Below are 18,834 nucleotides of genomic sequence, written 5' to 3'. Positions count from 1 at the left end.
AGTAAGTTTTTACACAATTTTATACTGGATTTTTAGATCAGAATGTGTGCATATTATTCCTTATAGAAGTGTCTATTACATGCAGTTAAATGAAAATTGGTGTATACTGTCCCTTTAACACGTGAAAAAGCTTAATCGGGAACTTTTCTAGTGAAAACATGCTCAGAGTTATGGGCTTTTAACACATGGATACACTTTGGATTGTGATCACTCGAAAAACAGTCTGAACAATTTGGCTGGAAATAAAAAAGCAATTTTGGGAGGCAATAGTTTATAGATTGTGATCGACCCCTATGTTTCAGTAATTTAAGATTGAGGCATAGAACGTATGCTAGCCTCTCCTGAGAACTACAGCTCATACACTATAATTAATATGGCAACTATAGGGTCTTTTATAGAATATATAGGAGCCTGGTGATAGAAATGTCACCATAGTAGATAGTTAAAAGAGTTGTACAACCTTTTTTTAAAGACTGTACTAGTCATAAATTATGCAAAGCTCTTTATAAAAAATGTAAATCAAGAAAAAAAAATCCTAATTGCAACCCTTTGAACCCTCAGCTCATGTTAACCATATCTATGGCCATGCCTAAGTCCCCCCAGTTCAAGTTAAACCTAAATGCCCTCCAGTATAAGTAAAACCTAAACACCTATGTCTCCCAGATCAAAGCAAACTGCAGATTTCCTCCTATTACCCCCCTTTAATTGTACTCCTATACATTAATAATCATCCTTAATTATGTAAATCTTTTATAAATTAAAAACCTTATAACTATATTGCCTCTATAAAGTAAGGCTTTAATTATAATCCCACCAAGCAACCCACTCAATCTCAAGAAAACCCTATGTGAACCATCCAAAAAAAGCAAAACACAACCCTAAACTCCAAAGCCCCTATGTTTTAAAAATAAAATTAAAGTACATTTAAAACTAAATTATAGTTAAATACAAATTAATCATACATTAAACCCCTTCCTTACCATTTAATACCTTCTTTCAGTTTCCAATAGGCTGTAAAAGTTAGTCCAGCCCATTATTGTGATTGCTTATTAAGACTGACTATATTTCTGATTAGTTGATGTTAACTATGATAGCTAGTCTGCCCTTGTTCAAAACAACTTACCAATGTCCAAACCAGTATATAAATAGAGGAGCTCAACACTTTAAGGATGGAGGTAATTGTCTATGTTATGAATGCAAACAAAACCAAGAATTTGAAATATATGTTTGCTCAACCATAATTTACTTCTTTCACATAAAAATGGATTTCTTTTTACATCAAATATTTATATATGAACTATAATTAAATATGAATAAAATCTAAGTAAGTGGGAGAAATTAAGAAATGTTATCTTTTTAGTTGTAAACATTTTTTTTTTATTGTCAAAGAAGTCTCAACATTTGCCAAACAAAGCATTTGCAACAAATAGTTAGGTTACATCACATAATTGAGCAATACATATTAGCCGCCCACCACATAACAGACATGGAATGGTGGTACTGTATACAATATTGTTGCTAAAAGACAATACATATTGGTCTTCTGGCTTTTTGTGATAAGCATGAAAAGACCTCCCCAACAATCAATCGCGTTTATAATATAAAGGAGAAGAGACGTAGTGGTAAAAGGACCTCTGGAGAAGAGGAGGAAGGAAGAAAGAGAGAGAGGAGGAAAAGGGGTTTGAGCACCTGAGGGGTAGTTTACCCAGAGAGTCTGGTATTTTATAATACTAGGGATCTCCTGGTTTGCATTCTGACTGAGTCTTCCCATACTGTCCACTCCTCCCATATCTGCAGGAATTCCTGCCTTTTATCTAATAGATTAGATGCTATGCTTTCCATCTGATGGTAGAATCTGATTTTATTTAATATGATATCATAGTGGGGTACAGTTGTTTTCCAATATTTCGCTATTACCGTTCTAGCAGCCGTACATATAATATTCACTAATTTTAAGGAGTGTTTGTGTAATCCTGGAATAGGGGCATGTAAGAGAGCCTGCTCCATACTCAGTGTAATCTGCCTATTAAAAATCTTACTCAATAAATCTGAAGTCGCCTCCCAAATTTTAGCACTTTCAGGACACTCCCACCACATATGGGTATATGTGCCCTCTGATGGGCAGCCTCGGTAGCACCTAGGTATACTTTCTAGTTCTGTTGCCGATTGAAGATGATGTAATCTACCCGGGTAATTGTACCATCTGTATGTTACCTTAATATAGTTCTCCTTTAAGTTTGCGCTAATGGAGCAGGCTAAACCTTTTTGGATTATGCTTGCCCATTCTGTTAAGTCCCAAGAAAGGTTAGCTTCTTTTTCCCATTTTTTAATGTAGTAAGGTTTCTCTAACCTTTGTTTAGTGAATAAAAACTGATATAGTCTAGATATAGTACCTCTAGTCCTAGTGGTTGAACTGCAGAGTTTCTCATATAATGTAGTGCCGCTTGAGATTCGCAATCTATTTGCTTCTTCTATCTTAGCTCTTAATTGGAAATAGTGAAACCAGGAATGTGGTGTAGAGGGTGGAAGAGAGTTATATTGTTGGAACGAGATCGTCTCAGAGTTACAGGATGTGTCAGCTATCCTATATAGGCCTTTGTTAGCCCAAATCGTGTTAACTTTATCTTTGTTGTTATGTTTGTCTAGAGGTAGGGATAATGGCGTGAGAGGTGAACCCACGGGAATTAATTTATACTTATTTTGTGATCCATCCCAGATCTCTAACGTTTGTGCAATTGAAATAAGTCTTTTCCATGAGTCTGGTCTGTCTTTTTTTGAGGTCCAGAAAATCTGATAAATCGGGTATAAATTTAACATGTCACTCTCTATCTGAACCCATGCTAAGTCGCTCTTAGAGTTGTGTAGGAGTGCTGTTTGGGCTAATCTAGCGGCCTTAAAATAAATTTGTAAGTCAGGGACTCCCAATCCTCCTTCAGTTTTAGGCAACAGTAAAGTCCTCCTATTTATTCTAGCTTTTTTGTTGGCCCATATAAACTCCAACATCTGTTTTTGGACTTTCTCAAGATCCTTTGAGGGGATAACTATAGGCAGAGATCTAAAGAGATATAATAATTTTGGGAGTATCACCATTTTACTAACTACCATCTTACCATAGAATGAAATTTTATATGTGCTCCATATCTTCATTTCTTTATGTAGGTATTTGTATAAAGGGGGGTAGTTGAGTTTGTATAAGTCATTAAGGTTATAAGGGATTAAGACTCCTAAATATTTAATTGCATTGGGGGCCCATTTGAAATCGAAGTTTATCTCTAATAACTTTTTAGTGTGGGGAGGGAGGTGCACTTCTATGGCTTCACATTTGTCATTATTAATTTTGTACCCAGACAAATTGCCAAAGTTAGTTAGGAGGTCGTATAGGATTGGGAGGGATAGCAGGGGTTTACTTATTGTTAATATAATGTCATCTGCAAACAGCGAGAGTTTGTGTTCTGTTTTGCCTACCATAATTCCAGCTATATTGCTCTGGTTTCTGATGCTTGCTGCTAAGGGCTCAATGCACATGGCAAAGAGCAAGGGCGACAGGGGGCAACCCTGTCTGGTGCCATTATGAATATGTATTCTTTTAGATTGGTATCCTGCTATCCTAAGATACGCCGTTGGGTTTGTGTATATGGCTTGAATTGCTTTAACAAAGGAGCCCGATATGCCGAACTGCGAAAGAGTCTCAAGCATATAGTCCCAATGGATCCTATCAAAGGCCTTCTCTGCATCTAAAGAGAGAAACAGAGAAGGCACTTTTTCGTTTGTTGCAAAACTGATAAGATCAATAACCTTCCGCACATTGTCAGGAGCCTCCCTCCCCATAATGAATCCCACTTGGTCATTTACTATTAGTTTGGATATATGTGAGTTTAGTCTTGTGGCCATAATTTTAGTAAGGAGTTTGAGGTCTAAGTTTATGAGTGATATTGGTCTATAGTTTTTACAATGGAACTTGTCTTTCCCTGGTTTAGGGACCACGCAAATTCTAGCCGTTAATAAATCATTTGGGATTGTGCCTCCCTGCATTATATAGTTAAACATCTCCGCTAAGTGGGGGGCAAGATCCATTGAGAATTTTTTGTAGAAGCTACCTGAATATCCATCAGGCCCAGGAGCTTTGTTGCTTTTAAGCTGTTTGATAGCTATAAGAATTTCTTGGGTTGTAATGGGAGCATTCAACTGGTCTAAGGCTGTTGAGTCAAGGGTGGGTAAATGGCATTCTTTTAAAAACTCCCGTATTTTATTACTTCTAGATTCTGTATGGCACTTTGGTAATTGGTATAGAGACTGGTAAAAGTCCGCAAAGGAGTTGGCGATGCGCTGGGGATCGTTAGTTATGGAACCTGATTTAGTCTGTATCTGAGGAATGGAAGACGCTCTAGTAATATTTCTGATTTTTCTGGCAAGCATTCGGTCAGGTTTATTTGCATATATAAAATACTGAGCATCAACCATCCTCAGATTTGCTATTGCTTCTTCATCAAGTAATTTATTTAATTCTGCCTTTTTGGATGCAATTAATTTAATTAAGTTGGGGTTTCTATCCGCTATTACTTGTGTATTAAGCTTCTCGAGCTCTTGTTTTCTCTCTATAATTATTTGTTTTTTCTGCTTATTTAGGTTAGCTTTCTCATGAATTAATACTCCTCTAAGGAAGGCCTTGAATGCACCCCAAATATACAGAGGGTTCGGGGTTGAATTTTTGTTATCTGTCCAAAAGTGACTAATTTGTTGGGTGAGTTTTTGACATATAATTTCATTCCTTAATAATGAGGGGTCCAAGGACCAAGATCTGTCTCTAGAGGGGTCGAACAGGCCTTTAATTGACATTTCCACAATAGAGTGGTCGGACCAGCTAGTTTGCGCTATATTTGCATTGGTTATTAGTGGACATAGGATCTGACTGGCAAAAATATAATCAATTCTGGAAAAAGAATTGTGGGCTGCAGAATAGTATGTGTAGTTCCTAACCCCTAGATTACGGATTCTCCAAGTATCTAACAAGTTGTGATCTAGGATAAAATCACTTAATATTTTTTTTGAAGATAGTCCAGTGGTAGGGGATCTGTCCAATCTGTCATTTAGAGTGAGATTAAAGTCCCCCCCAATAATAATTTTGTGTTTTTTCCATGAGGTTAAGAGTTTACTGATTTTAGCTAGGAAATGACCCTGGTTATCGTTCGGGGCATATATATTTCCCAATACTATTGAGTTCCCATGAATTTTCCCCCTGAGTATTATAAATCTACCCTCTGGATCTCTAATTACTTCTTCTTCCTGGAAGTTTAGGGATGTGTGCAGAATAATAGAGACTCCTCTTTTTTTCTGTTGACCAAAGGAATGGTATTGTATCGGAAAGGCCTTGTCCCAGTATTTTGGGTTTTGTGTGGAAGTGAAGTGGGTTTCCTGTAATAGTATTATATGTGCCTGTTTGCTTTTGTATTCTGCAATAGCTTTTTTCCTTTTGACGTGTGAGTGGAGCCCTCGCACATTATGAGATAGTATGTTAATTGACATTATGTAGTAGGGTTGTTAAGCTAATATGTGATCTAATAGTGACCTGAAGAGGCCAGAACAAATGCTGTTTGTGAGACGTCTCAGTCCTACCTTGTAGTATCAGTGCGTTATACCACCACCTTTGTCTCGTAGATTTGATCCCCCAGATGCTCAAAGAAGGATAGAAAAGAACTGAAGAGAAGAGAAAAACATAAACTGTGAACAAAACATTGCGTATAAATATAAACATTAGTATCAGTGCGAGATACCTAGTTTCCCTATATATAGGAACATTGGCTACAAGGTGTATACATAATATCAGTAACAGCGACAGATAATTTAGTTCTATATGGAACAAGAACGACAAACCAGGATAATTTAGATAAAATCTATTAAAGTAAACAGGGGACAGTGTTTAGTCTATACTCGTCTTGGTTTTCAAACTAACTGCTCTATCAGCGGCTAATTGGATTAACTGATAACAAAAGAATGTGGCCTGGATGTATTTTAGTGCGGCCAGGAGGGGCCGCCTATTACCAGTGATGAGAGTAATGTGCCACTTAACATTAAGCTGAGCTATTATAAATAGACTAGTGTGAGTAAACTAAGCTAAATAGAACTATAACTCTAAGGAAGCTGCCTTACTGTTAGGCAACTATTTGACCATGAGAACAGTAGTCATACAGTTTATATATAGAACCCGGACTTTCATAATTTAGATGTTTCTCATAAGTTCTGCAACTTGGTGTGGAACACACGACACTCACTAGTGTCCAGCTTACAGTCTCTAAGGAGCACCTGAGGCAGGAACTTTTATCAGTTAGCCACAGCCTGCGATTGATGGGTTGGTTCTGTATTTACAGTATCGTCAGGTCTGTTGTGTGGGTTGGAGCTTCTAGGAACTTTGTTCCACATTTGTTGTATCTGTTTCCTTGGTGTCCTAGGTGGTAATGGCATGGGAGAGTCCACATCTCTAAGTTGTAATCGTCGGAGCAGGTCTGTTCCCTCCTCAACGGAGGTGCAGGAGTAGGTTGATTTATTAAACAGAAACACAAGTCTGAATGGGAAAGACCACCTGTATCTAATTTTTGCTTTTGTGAGAGCCATGGTGATTGGCTTTAGTTCCCTTCTCTTGCGCAGTGTGATGGGGGATAAGTCGGCAAAAAATTGAAGGTGGTGCCCCTCAAATTCAATATGTTGTTGAGTTCTGGTGACCTGAAGGAGTTGCTCTTTGGTAGTATAGTAGTGGAACTTGAGGATCACATCCCTAGGTGTGTTTGGGATATTAGGTTTATTCAAGGCTCTATGAATTCTGTCAGTTATAAACATATTCTCTTCTACTTCTGGTAGCAGATGTCGTAAGATTCTAAGTAAAACCTCGTTGAGCTTATCGTATGTTTCAGGTAGGTTTCTGATTCTGACATTAGACCTCCTAGATCTATTTTCCAGGTCTTCGAGCTGGGATTCTATTTGCTCTATTTTATCATGTTGAGTCTGTACAGAATTCTGTATGATTGGGAGTTCTTCAATGATTTCTGTAACTTTGTCCTCCAACTCAGAGGTTCTCTGGCCAATTTCTTTTATATCGTTTCTGATGTCTAGTATTGCAGCTTTTAATTCTATCTGAAATACCTCTTTAATTTGCTGTACTAGGGAGTTATTTGAGGGTTGCTGTGGCTCTTCAGAACTGGTGTCTAGTGTATGATCCGACATTTCCCCCTCTTGAGTAATACTTTTGGTTTGACTTATAGACTTCTTTTTCGCTTGTGCCTTAGATAGACAATCTTTGACTGATTGTGTTTTTCCTTTCATTGTATGCGAGGATATAGGTGCTAGTAGTGTCTCCTGTCTGAGTACCGGGTGATTCTAGCATACCATTAAGACCAAAACTGGTGAGTCGTCTTATGTTGCTGTCAGTGAGTCGCTGTATTTTAAAGCATATTTAACACCTTGTGCACCAACATGTTTGACCTAAGTGAACATATTTCTAATTGGTACACCTACCCACCAGGCATTATTTCCTCTGGATTGTTTGATAATGGATAGGGCATACAGCTTGTGAAGGCCTGCTTGTATCTCAGAGCCTGTAGTTTACCATTTTGAATCTGAGACAGGAACCTTAGTTATTTCCTCTAATGTGGAGTAAAGCAGCCAAATCCTCTATTTAGCGGTGAAGACACCTTTTAAATCGCTACTTCCAGACGCAGGTACATGTCCTGGAAGTGCGCAGTACATACAGATAGTTATTATGTCTTTTACTGGGTGTAGTTGTTTCTGCTTCCCATACAAGATAAAATAAGTCTTTCTACCTCTCCCAGTAGGCTTATATTGTGACCTTCCCCAGTGTGCTAAAGCTTTAGTGGCCCTTTACAAAGTGCGGCTCATGCTGTCTCCTCTTGGGGCCTAGGAGGGTGACTTGTGTAAGGGCCCACTGAGGAAGGGGCTGTGAATCCTGTTTGCCTTTGCAGTCTATTTGTGTGGCTGAGTATTGCAGGGCTGTGGGTTACTACTAGTACTCGTAGATGTCAGCTGAGAACTTGCAGTGTGGATAGGGGTGTAAAGACACAATATGGCGTCTTTTCCCGCCAAGTGCTGTCCGCTACTGTGATTTAAGTTAGATGGCCCCCAAACCCTCTCCGGGCTCAATGATTGTAGGCTGTTATTTATTCTAATAAAGTCCCCAGCCTATCATATGTGTATCCGTGCCTTGGAGTGATAAGTTGTTACCTCCTTGCAGCGTTGGCACCCTTCGGCAACTTGCGTGGCTTTCTGTCCGACAGTGATGGCAGCCGCTTTCTGTGTTCGGCGATCCTGTTCACCTCTCCATAGGAATATCAATTGTGGATGCCGCGTTATGTCTCGCCACCTTCTGTATCAATAATGTAGAGTTTGCGGCTCTGTTCAGCCGCCGGAGCGGAGCCCCGACCCTCCGGCAGCTGAAGTTGTAGGCAGTGTCAGCCGGGCTGTGAGTCCCTCCGGTTACGTTGGAAGAAAACGTTTTGCTGGACCAACAAATCAGTCTCCGGTCTTCCCACTATCTAATGAGATTGATTTCAGACAAAAGTTTTTCAATAATAGGGTATATTTTGTGCACAATCTTTTGGCTGCACAGGAGCTCCCTAAGAACACGTCTAGCTTCAATGGCTGCTGGCCACGCCTCAAGAAATGTTATCTTTTTGAAGCACGCGCACACATTTTTTATTGTGAATATCATAAACCTGCAATAAAACACCCATATTTTTATTCTACAATGTTCCACTAGCACAACAATGTCATCCCTGTACAGGTTTTCTGGGATTTCTGATTGTTATAGGGCCTATTTACATGGAAATTTGACAAATTGATTTTATATCGACTTTAAAGGGACAGTCTACACCAGAATTTTTATTGTTTCAAAAGATAGATAATCCCTTTATTACCCATTTCCCAGTTTTGCATAACTAACACAGTTATAATAATATACTTTTAACCTCTGTGATTATCTTGTATCTAAGCCTCTGCAAACTGCCCCTTTTTAGAGTTCTTTTGACAGACTTGCAGTCTAGCCAATCAGTGCCTGCTCCCAGATAACTTCTCGTGCACGAGCACAGTGTTATGTATATGAAATACAAAAACTAATACCCTCTAGTGGTGAAAAACTGTTAAAATGCAATCTGAAAGAGGTGGGCTTCAAGTTCTAAGAAATTAGCATATGAACCTCCTAGGTTAAGCTTTCAACTAAGAATACCAAGAGAACAATGCAAAATTAGTGATAAAAGTAAATTGGAACATTGTTTAAAATGACATGCTCTATCTGAATCATGAAAGTTTATTTTGGCCTAGACTGTCCCTTTAAGGCAGTATGGCAGCCCAGGAAAGAAAATTATCCGAAATGATAACAAAGTAGACAACCCAGGGTATTGCAAAAGGGGTATATCTAGTTTTTGTTTTGTATCCACTTAGTCACAAAACCTGACCAAATTTAGTGATCAATTATTTTTTCTTTGCATTTCTCACTCAAACACTGCTTTTTTCACTGTTTATATCATCATCTCTTTATGTTTTTCTGCTATAACAGGGCCACATATGGGTTTGCCCATTTCAGTCATCATATATGGAATTTTTACACATTGCTTTTTGGGCCTATGTCACCTTTGAAGCAGTATGGCAGCCCAAGAATGGAATTAAAAATAAATAGAAATGACAAAAAGTGTTACATTTTAATTTTAAAAAAGTACTTAAAGGGACACTGAACCCAATTTGTTTTCTTTTGTGATTCAAATAGAGCATGCAATTTTAAGCAACTTTCTAATTTACTCCTATTATCAAATTTTCTTCATTCTTTTGTTATCTTTATTTGAAAACCAAGAATGTAAGTTTAAGATACAAGAAGAAAGGGCGCCTCCTAGTGTAGCCAATATACAACTGGGCAAATATGATCAAATATAAATTTTGTACTCACAAATTGTGAAGGCAAAGGTAATGCCAAGGTAAGCGGTCTGGGAACTCAGCAGTGTCCCAGTTGACTGTGCACCAAATGCCAGGGCAGCACCTCCTGATGAATTGTTGTTGTAATCTGTAAAAATGGAAAAAATACAGAGGGCGACTCCTAGTGCAGATCAGTTAGCGATGAAATCACCCACTAGCAACTCCCTTTAGAAGGATACTCACACAGTGGAAAGCACACTATAGTGCTAATGCAGCATGCTGGGTATATTGCAGTGGCCCAGCGCACATAAAGGCTGTGACACACTGCAAGCGATGCAGCGCGAGGTGATGCAGCTGCTTCGTTCCGCGACGCATCGCTTCTGAAGTTCAAATATCTCATCTCTGAGCGCTCAGCTACGCGTCCTGACGCAGCAGAGTGCTCAGAGATTAAAAGGCAGGACACACTGAGCGCACACAGCCGCATGTACATGCTGTGCGTCGCTCCGGTTGCAGTGTGTCACAGCCTTAAACACTCTTGCAATGTAAAATTCCAAGGTTTCTTTCGGTTTTCAAATGAAAAAATAGGAGACTTCAGTAGATAAAAAGAGCTTTATATAAAAATCAATATATGGACAGATAAAAACAATCAGTAAAACTCGCTACGCGTTTTTCAGAGCTAACCACTCTGTTTCCTCAGGCTGGTAATCATTACCAGCCTGAGGAAACAGAGTGGTTAGCTCTGAGAAACGCGTAGCGAGTTTTACTGATTGTTTTTATCTGTCCATATATTGATTTTTATATAAAGCTCTTTTTATCTACTGAAGTTTCCTATTTTTTCATTTGAAAACCGAAAGAAACCTTGGAATTTTACATTGCAAGAGTGTTTATGTGCGCTGGGCCACTGCAATATACCCAGCATGCTGCATTAGCACTATAGTGTGCTTTCCACTGTGTGAGTATCCTTCTAAAGGGAGTTGTTAGTGGGTGATTTCATCGCTAACTGATCTGTATTTTTTCCAAGAATGTAAGTTTAGATGCTGGCCCATTTTTGGTGAACAACCTGGGTTCTTGCTGATTGGTGGATAAATTCACCCACCAATAAACAAGTGCTGTCCAAGGACTGAACCAAAAATTTGTTGGCTCCTTAGCTTAGATGCCTTCTTTTTCAAATAAATATAGCAAGAGAACGAAGAAAATTTGATAATAGGAGTAAATTAGAAAGTTGCTTAAAATTGCATGCTCTATCTGAATCATGAAAGAAAAAGATTGGGTTCATGTCCCTTTAACAGTATTATTATACTTATCAGAGTGATCACAGCAATAACACTGTAATCGGCAGTGAAAGGGTTATTTTTCCTTAATATATATTTTTATATTAAAACGATAAAGAACTGTAGGACACTTTGGGACACTGATCAGTCTTCCTCTCTCGGTTACTCTGAGAGACCGTGCCGACCGCCAATGATTAAACTCTTTGGCTGTCACACTATATCAATGATTCTTCACTTAAATCCCTGCCCTGTTTGGAACCTGGGGGACTGCTGGAGTTGCCAGACATGTCCCCTTGTTGGATTCAGCACTGTTTTTTTACATGGAGGGGGAGCAGGGGACTGCACAAGTTAGAATGTTCCATGCCGTCCTAACAGTGTTAATCCCAGCACTGTTAGGACGGCATCAAACATCCTAACGGGTTAAATCAAGAGCAACCAGACCGTACGATGGGTTTCTGAGAAAGGGACTCAAATAAAGCTGTTATTTATTTTGGGGTTTCATTTTAAATGTAATGCATTTTTAACTTTTTTTTTTTTTTTTAAATATAAGAAAAAAATATTTGTAAAAATTAGCAATTTAATGTATTTATGGTTTGGGGGTTTAACCAAATGGGTATCGCTATTATGTTTATAATGCACATATATGGTATTATGTTTTTCTGATCCTTTTAAAATTCTGCAGGGTTTATTAAGGGGACACAAAAGCCATTTTTTTCTAAGTTGCTTCTAAAAAGGGCATTTTAAATGTATTACTTTTTATTGTAAAATAGATCTACTTGTACTGAAAAAATAAATGTTCTCATTCTGATGATCTTTTATCAGCCAGCAAATTATCAAGACTTTAAAATAAAAAATAAACAGTTTGACATAACATTTTTGCTGCAAGAATCTTTTAACATGTGCTTGATTGTTTTTGTTTTTCTGTACCTTTAATTTAGCTTGGCAGAAATATGTAAATTATTAATAACAAAAGATACTGCCATAACATTTATCCTTGTCATATTTTTCAGTTGTTGATATACAATATAAAAATAAAAAATAGAAAAAAATTAATGATTGTACCTGATTGTTTTTTTCAAATGGTAACATTCATTTAATTTCTTAGATGACTTGGTATTTTAAGTGTTTATTTTTATTTCCTAATATTAACCCTTATTAATATTAATTCTATATGAGATTCCAAATGTATTTTTTTATTTTCTGAAAATTTTAAGCTGGGCATTTTTTTTAAAGTTGAGAAAAATGTCATATCTATGAAGCATAATATTGTCTTTCAATGATTTTGTAAGAATTTAAAAAAAGGCTGTCTCAGTTTAGTCAACAAGCCATATACTGCAATTTTTTCAAGTATCTACTTAGCATATCTGTTTTTACTACATATGCCAACATTCTAGTGATCTGCCTCATCTGATAGATTGATGAAAAAAGTAGATAAGATATGTTTATAAAAACATGAAACAGCAAAAATGTGATACTTAAAATAGAGATTTGTTTTTGAAGCAGCCTAAGAATTAAGAAAACATTGGTTTCGGGGGGGGGGGGGGGATATCATTTCTATTAAAAAAAAAATAAAAAAAAATATATTTTAATAAGAAATATTAGAGATCTGATATCTGATAGTTATTATATTTTCAAAGAAAAGAAGTACATCATAAAGACTAACAAGGTGTGTCATAATTGGGCTTTACCCAGGTAATCCTAGGATTACCCAAAGTCTTCAGGTTAAAGCCCAAAGTAATCTTAAAGTGCCTGGATAAAGCCAATATTCTGATTAAGCGGATAATCGCTACCTGCTTTGCTTAAAGGGCCACTGTAAGTAAATATTTTCTATGCCTGCTACTAACTAACTACCCCAAATACGCTTTTTATCAATAGCATTTCATTAACATATCTCTACCGTATATCAGAAATCTTGTCTGCAAATTTAATTGTTTTCCAAACCCACTCCGTGGGTATCCTTTGCTCTGTACCAATCCGTTTACAATACCTAGGTTTCAAAATGGCGCTTTAAACACAAAGTTATTGGTTTAAGTATTTTGAACACGCAGTGCTGAAAATAGTGGGCAGGATAACGTGACATCATCGGCGAATAAAAGATATAACTTTTAGAACGTTATGAAACTTCGTTTTGGAGAAAATATAGGTCAGTAGGTTTTAATTAATGTTTATTAACTTTAATATGTTAGTTGTTTAGCTTAAAAATTATAACAGAAAGTAATCCTTTAAGTGCCTGGATACAGTTAACTTTTTCAAGCAGGTAGTTATCTGTGTTAACACAAGTAGTTTGCAGTGTAGTGCCAATTTGATAGGGCATTACCCAGTAAATAGTGATGTATTGAATAATGGTGTATATAATGCATTAAAGGGACACTGAACTCAATTTTTTTCTTTCATGATTCGGATAGAGCATGACATTTTAAGCAACTTTCTAATTTACTCCTATTATTAATTTTTCTTCATTCTCTTGCTATCTCTATTTTAAAATCAGGAATGTATATCTTAGCAGCCAGCCCATTTTAGATTCACCACCATGGATAGCAATTGCTTATTGGAGGTTTACATTTACCCACCAATAAGCAAGCATAACCCAGGTTCTCAAACAAAAATGGGCCGGCTTCTATGCATCACATTTCTGCTTTTTAAATAAAGATAGCAAGAAAATGAAGAAAAATTGATAATATGAGTAAATTAGAAAGTTGCTTAAAATTGCATGCGCTGTCTGAATCATGAAAGAAAAAAATTTGGTTTAGTGTCCCTTTAAATTCATCTGTGCGCATGCAGTGTGTATTGCCACTGAGAGTAAAAAAGGCTTCATATAGCAATAAAAAATATCCTACAATTCTCCCTTGAATAGATCTGTTAATGTGGATAAGAGGTTTAATCATTAAATGTTGATAGGGGATTATTCACTAATTGTTGATAAGGAATTATTCACTAAGTGTTGATAAGGGGTTTAATTAATAATTACTAACCAAGCAGCTGTGGGTAAAGCCCGAAGTACTGTAATTCCCCCATCTATTTTTTTTTTTACTCCACCTGGGGGGTTCAAAGAAGGTGCCCCGCCAATCCTCTGGCATCCACCCCAAGTGAACCTTGGAGAATAAGGTTTAAAAGGGGGGGTTATGCCCCCTTAAGCCCCCAAGCGGAGGCAAAAAAATATAGTTTAATTTCCTTAAAAATGTTTAATTAACTGTTGGTGTGTTTTCCTAGCATTTCCCGGGTAAAGTCCAATGTATGATTTTATTAGCTGTATCCAGATGTTTAAGTTCCTGTTGGTGTGTAAAATGTTTAATGTTTTATGTAATAAAACATGCTAAAAAACAAACATATGAAATATTAGCATTATCCAGAAGTGTTTGGGTCATACTAGGATTACCCTAGCATTATCTGGGTAAAGCCCAATGTATGATCTTACATTGGGCTTTACTCACAGCCTTTGTGTAATGTCAGGATTACCCAATAACTGACTTGAACCGTAACATATACATTAATCATGTTCACACACTTTTCTCCCATTGTCTACACATTCTATGTATCTTCCATATATAGGTCAGAGTTTGATCAATTTATTTAGTAGTGAAAACTTTTTAAATTTTTTTAAAAAAATAGTAATACTAATAACTACATTCCTGTATCCTAAAATAGCTCCCAGGAATTCATTGCTGTTTTATAAAACTTAGAAATACAACTTTCAAAGCCTTTATCTAATGATGCATAACTGTAGCTAGTGCCATATTGTTCCTTGTAGTAAATAAATCCCATACATTTTTATTATTCAGCGTAATGAAAAATATATTGTCACAATAATAAATTAAAAACATATTTTAGGTAACCAAATATTAATTTCTTTGTATTTACACACTTAAAGAAAATGATCAATATTCAAGTATTTTGTTTTGCAATCTTTTTTTTATACTTTATACTAATTTTTGAAGATAGAAATGATTTCTAATAACCTTTTTTTTAATTGTGTTTTAAAATACAATGTAGTAATATAAAACTAAACAACATTGCATGATATTTTCTTTGTAATCAATAAGATTTCCTTGTCTGGAAGTAGCAGGAATAAAAGTTTAGAAAGTTTTTTGGGTTTTTGTACAAGGAGAAAAAGAGTAGATTAAAAACATTGTAGATGTAAAAAAAAGAGTAGATTAAAAACAAGAACAAGAAAACCACAAGAAAACTATTAATCAACATCAAGATCTGTAACAAAGTTGTTTTTTTAAATGCTTCAAATTGCCTATATGATCTACAGCATTTGTGGGTTTAAGAATTTTGTTTTTTGATCTCTCATTGGAGAGTAGTACAAAGCACAAAGTTTACAAAAAAAAAATCTATTCCTGTGTGCAGTTGTAACTAAATCCCAACTTATTTTTTATTTTTTTTTATTAAATAATATATTAATTTTACTGTATAAAAAAGATTCATGTATATTTAGTTCCTGTCTTCCTACCAACCATTTCATCTTATTTAATGGACTACTTAAAAAGAGATGCAATGGGTTTAAAGTTTCTGTTATTTATAATATATATATAATTAAAAAATGAGATAAGATGTTTTGTTAAATGAAATATGGACAATTACAATTTAATTATTTTTAAAAAGACATTTAGAAGATATAATTCCTCATATGTGGTACAAATGTCCCTTAATAACACTAGCTCCCTGGCAACAGAGCTTATTGGGAGATAGCCCACTCTCCCACTTTAGGTTTCTTCCTTTCTCTAATGGGAGAATGACAGGAAAGTGAATCTCGTTTACACATAATGATGTTATGTTTATGTTGGGGCCTAGCACTAATGTAGCATCTATTTTTCCAAATACTATACTAAAATTGATTATAAGAAAAATGTAGAAATGATACCTATCACCCTATTTTACCATACACCAAATGAGAAATTGTAATTAATATATTTTTTGATATATTTTATATTTTGGATAAGGTATTTTTTCAGATAACTGTACCCTAAATTTTTACTGTACCCTAAAGTAGTTTGCTGCATTAGGGTGTAATCTTTTAGGGCTAGGTGAGGCAGGTTTATTTTTAACTAGCAGGGGACCATGTCAAAAGTAATCTTTTTTTGTGGTGAAGATATTGTGCGTGTACTTCTTTTTAATTGTCCACAATACGCTTTGTGAATTGCCGCCATATTAGGTGTGTTTTGACTAGATACAAATAAAAACAATGTACCAAAAGATATAGGGGTTGTAGCAAAATTTAACAGGATTGTACTTATTTTATATGTATAGCTATTACTACATTGTCACAACTGCTGTGACAATTAAAGGGACAGTCTACTCCAAAAAATCTATTGTTTAAAAAGAAAGATAATACCTTTGCTACCCATTCCCCAGCTTTACACAACCAACATTGTTATATTAACATACTTTTTAACCATTAAACTTCTAAATTTCTGCCTGTTTCTAAGTTCCTGCAGGCCGCTTTTAGTACAGGGTATTGTTATAGCTCTTCACACCAAGACACTGCTTGTTCATGTGTACCATATAGATAGCATTGTGCTCATACCCATGGAGTTATTCAAGAGTCAGGACTAATTAGCAATAAATACAAGTCTGTAAATAGCAAAGAGACAATAAGTAAATTGATATAACCATATTGGTTGTGCAAAACTGGGGAATATGTAATAAAGGGATTAACTATCTTTTTAAACAATACATTTTTTTGGTGTAGTCTGTCCCTTTAAGCCGCAACATTTTTTTATGTTTTGTTTTAATTGCTCTCCAGTCACAGATTGTAGGATAGTCACCATGTAGTGACTCATTACCTTTAATTGTCCTCACAACTAATTGTGATCTAGCCCTAGATTTGCTTGCTAAATTACAAGCCAATTAAAATGTGATCACTATGAAACTGTGTTAGGTCATTTGCAAAAGTTCTGACAAACACATTCATGAAATGTTTAAAATTATCATCAATATATTTTTAATGAATGAATAATATAAACATAAAAAAGCCAAAAAGGGTAATATATGTTTTCCTGGCAACTGTTTGATTTTCTAATACATCATAATAGGTTCTGTTCTAGGCATTTTTTTTATTTTTTATTATTATTTCCTATCCAAGCCTCACTCCCACTGAAAGTCACTTCTTCATCCAAATACACTATTTCGTATGTGCATTTGTATTAAAATCATTCACAGCTTACATGATGTAAAACAAATGTGTTTATTCAATAATGTTAGGAACAATTAAAAATATCAAATTGAAATTATATTATTTTATGTTCAATTAACATTCTAGTAAACAATAATATATTCAGTTTTTACAGTTTGATTTGCCTAGATGGGTTTAAGAAAGTTTTTAAGTATATAGATATATATTATTATATGTAACATGCATCACAATATGGAGAAACTTCTTATATATGAGCATATACACTTCATATAACTTAGGTTTTTCAGTTCCTGCCTATGACCCTCTAATTACAGTGAAAAACTTCAGAAATTACATAAAATAAAACAACTTATTAACCAACTAAGGATTCAAATACCTCTCCAGTGATAACAATATCTCTCATACATATTGTAACATAAAGTTATGTATGAGCGCTTAAATTTTTTCCTATTGCTTTAGTAAAAAAGCTTCACAGAGCACATGGGGGTTTCAGACAGTGAGTTACATTCTTTGTGAAACTAGCAACATTCTCATGCCTGCTTTTTTGTTGTTGTTTTGTTTGTTTCTTAAATGGCTACAAAAGAGTCATAGAGAGACATATGGCCTTAGTAAATAATACATTTACTGCAATTATGCTGTATGCAACATGAAATCTTACAGATTCTGCTGTGGTTAAAGAATTGCTGAATAGTAATCCTTCATATCATTATTAACCTACACATTGATTGCAAGAGAGAAGTGCATTTGCTATTCTTGGAAATACCACTATGTTCTTTTAATTTGTAAACATATAGTGATATGTATAACTTATAATGCCATTATTTTAAATGTATATACATTGCTTGAAATAAAAACAAAAGATCTGCACAAATTTGCTTTCCCTAAAAGCATTAAGGTATATCATAACATTCAAATGTCTTTGCAAGTGTTATATTTAATATATAGGATTAGGGCTTCCATTTATAAAGCTCTCTTCTACCAAGTAGGTTAAATATATTGTACAATAAATAAAAAAGGAAGTGTTTTATTATAAAGAAGGCCAAACAAATTAACAGTTCATGATATTTAGTTATAGTTATGTTAACAAGTAAAATACAGTAATTTATTAATATAATATTAAAATTAAATAAAATATAAACATCTGTAAGTTGTAGTCAATGATCTACTTACCTCCACATATCCCAGTAACCAGTCAAGTGACACTCCCATGAAGCACTGAAGTCCAGCAAAATAGTCTTGGAAATTTAGCAAAGTTATCCCTTGGCTTGTTGTGCCGTTGTTATACTCATCACAGTCATACTCATCGTTTGGCCATAAAAGGTAAGGTATGAATAAAGCACATTTCTGCTTCTAGGAATGATTGCTAAGAAACTAAACTGACATTATACAAAGTTCTGCCTAAATATTTACATGGAGTGACCCACTGAATTTTAAAGCAAGATATTTTTAGGCTATAAATATTGCACTAAAAAAAGAAATAATTATAAAGAATGTTTTAACATTACAAATAATATATTC

General features: G+C 35.3%; 1 protein-coding gene across 2 annotated transcripts in view; it reads right to left on the bottom strand.

Annotated features, from left to right (window-relative positions):
- KCNMB1 (potassium calcium-activated channel subfamily M regulatory beta subunit 1) overlaps nucleotides 1-18,562 on the bottom strand; it is a 54,164-nt gene extending 35,602 nt beyond the window's left edge. The window contains exon 1 of one of the 2 annotated variants that reach the window (XM_053716170.1): nucleotides 18,487-18,562. The gene's annotated coding sequence lies outside the window, so the exon portion shown is untranslated. Of the gene's footprint in view, nucleotides 1-5,613; nucleotides 5,696-18,486 lie in introns of those variants that run through there. The other variant, XM_053716169.1, reaches the window with a different exon arrangement.
- Between the last annotated feature and the right edge of the window lie 272 nt (nucleotides 18,563-18,834).

The sequence above is a fragment of the Bombina bombina genome, chromosome 6 (genome assembly GCF_027579735.1).
Source record: "Bombina bombina isolate aBomBom1 chromosome 6, aBomBom1.pri, whole genome shotgun sequence".
NCBI lineage: Eukaryota > Metazoa > Chordata > Amphibia > Anura > Bombinatoridae > Bombina > Bombina bombina.
This window is presented reverse-complemented; position numbering and strand designations above follow the sequence as displayed.